Source organism: Amia ocellicauda, unplaced genomic scaffold (assembly GCF_036373705.1).
Source record: "Amia ocellicauda isolate fAmiCal2 unplaced genomic scaffold, fAmiCal2.hap1 HAP1_SCAFFOLD_40, whole genome shotgun sequence".
Lineage (NCBI taxonomy): Eukaryota > Metazoa > Chordata > Actinopteri > Amiiformes > Amiidae > Amia > Amia ocellicauda.
Genome location: NW_027102973.1, coordinates 629,861 through 632,296, shown reverse-complemented (window position 1 = coordinate 632,296; position 2,436 = coordinate 629,861). Strand labels below are relative to the sequence as shown.

General features: G+C 39.4%; 1 non-coding gene across 1 annotated transcript; it reads right to left on the bottom strand.

The window, feature by feature from the left end:
- Positions 1-1,580: 1,580 nt before the first annotated feature.
- On the bottom strand, positions 1,581-1,695 carry LOC136734558 (U5 spliceosomal RNA). Its single transcript, XR_010810534.1, has one exon. It is a non-coding gene; the product is annotated as a U5 spliceosomal RNA (small nuclear RNA).
- Between the last annotated feature and the right edge of the window lie 741 nt (positions 1,696-2,436).

The window sequence follows — 2,436 nt, the reverse complement described above, 5'->3', positions numbered from 1 at the left end:
ATAAAACCCTGCATTATGTCCACAGATATTTGGGGATTATATTTATTTGTCATAAAAATACTGTGCTTTGACCATACAAATTAAGATGAACAGCCAACACTGAATCAAAACTGAAGTTAAATTATATCTGGTTTAATTTATTTTGTGATTTGGGGGATTTTATTGTAAAGCACAACACACAATAAATCGTTCTTACAAATGCCAGTCAAGTATGACGAGTTTTATCGCCCTCACCACCATCTACCATGTTATAAGAGTATGTTAGAAGTACAACACATTAATAACTTAAACATTCATTTCAAATATACTGTGATTGTATATATCAAATAGCATGTAAAGACTTTAATGTTTTTTTTTTTTTAAATAAACATTGTTACCAGTCATAATGATCTGCGCTTCATGGACAGGCCATCCACCTTTTGGAGGTTTGTTCGTGTCTCTCCACTCTGCTCTGAAGTTTCGAGTCGTCTCTTCGTCATCATCAGCAATGCTGAATAAATCAAAATTGCGAAAGCAAGCAGTGGGAATCACGGTGTAAGAGTCTTTGTCGACCCCGCTTTCCCACTTCACCAACGCGTGCATCACCGCCATACTACCTTCACCTTCTCGTCCGTTTTTTCTGCGCCTTTTTCCCCCAACAAGTCACGGCACAAAAAACAGTCCCGCTCTGCATTCTGGTACTTGGCGTTCTTAATAACACCAACAGGGTGTAATCGCATAGACCACTCGAGTATAAAGTACTACATATCCCATCTGTTACAGTTTTTTTTCATCTTCTGAAACTGCAATTTAGCACTTTCAACTGTTTCTTAGTGATTCCTAGAATTACTAACCGGTATTGTAGTCAATGTGTTTATAACCTTTTTTGTTTAACGATTTGTGTGTTATCCTATGTGATCCCATGGTCTTTGATTTGGTCACGGAAGTGATTTGTCTTTGATTTGTTGATCTAGAGTTGAATTTTAATTAGTTTTTCCCTTTTGTATAGTTAGTGTAGTGCTACATTTAGTCTTTGTTTTTAAATAAATTTGACAATTTATATCTTTGGAATTGGTGTCTGCGTCCAATGATTACAGAAATTGAGTTCTACAAGACTCCAGGATTCGTGATAAGGTGATACTATGAATTCACTTCTTTAATTGAAATTTAAAAGTGTACCTTACGCTACATATATATATATATATGTATGTATGTATGTCCAATTGCTTTGACAATACAAATGAATAGAATTGAGAGGGAGAGAGAGAGAGAGAGACAGACAGACAGACTGACAAACAGAAAAACAGACAGACATAGACACACACACACACACACACAGAGCCAGCCAGCCAGCCAGCTCAGCGATGACATCACGAGCCTCTCTCAGCTGACTGCTATGACATCACAGAGCACGTACATTCCGTTGCTTGCCGTCTGTCAACCACTCAGTCACTGCCAGCCAGACTGGCTGGCTGGCTGGATGTGGGGGCTGCTTGCTGCTGCTGTGTACCTTAGCAAGCTTATTTGCTTGACCGGCCTTCCTACTCCTCTGCCCACATGCCCACCTATGCCCGATCTGCTGTTCACCTGGATCACAGCTCCGCCCCAACAAGGCAGATCCTCCCAAAAATGGTACAAACTCACCCACGATCCCCTCCACGGAAAGCTTTAGCAAAAGGCAAAAGCGTTATACGTAATGAAGAGGAACCCGAGTCCAAGACGCATCCGACCAGCCATACATATTTGTGTGTATTAAAGATCACATTTTCTTACATTTAGTTTTTCTGTACTTTATTACATCTTATTGTGATTTATAAATGTATTGTTTCTTTTCCATATGTATGTATGTATGTATGTGTGTGTGTGTGTGCCTGTCTCTGTGTGTATGTCTGTCTGTGAAAGTGTGTGTGTGTGGGTGTGAGTGTCTGTCTGTCTGTCTGTCATGTAACTCGCACATCTGTGAGGGCACCATTTTTGCAGAAGAGATGTACACATTTTGGAGCAACATATGCTGCCATCCAGACATCATCTTTTCCAGTGACGTCCCTGCATTTTCAAAAAGATCACATTTTATTACACTTTGTTTATCTGTACTTTATTACATCTTATTGTGATTTATACTTGTAATGTTTCTTTTCCATATATATGTATGTACAGTGGGGGAAAAAAGTATTTGATCCCCTGCTGATTTTGTACGTTTGCCCACTGACAAAGAAATGATCAGTCTATAATTTTAATGGTAGGTGTATTTTAACAGTGAGAGACAGAATAACAGCCACAAAATCCAGAAAAATGCATTTCAAAAAAGTTATAAATTGATTTGCATGTTAATGAGGGAAATAAGTATTTGACCCATTTTCAATGCCCTGGCTTAGGGAAGGAGGTTCTCACCCATGATTTGACGGTACATGGCCCCGTCCATCGTCCCTTTGATGCGGTGCAGTTGTCCTGTCCCCT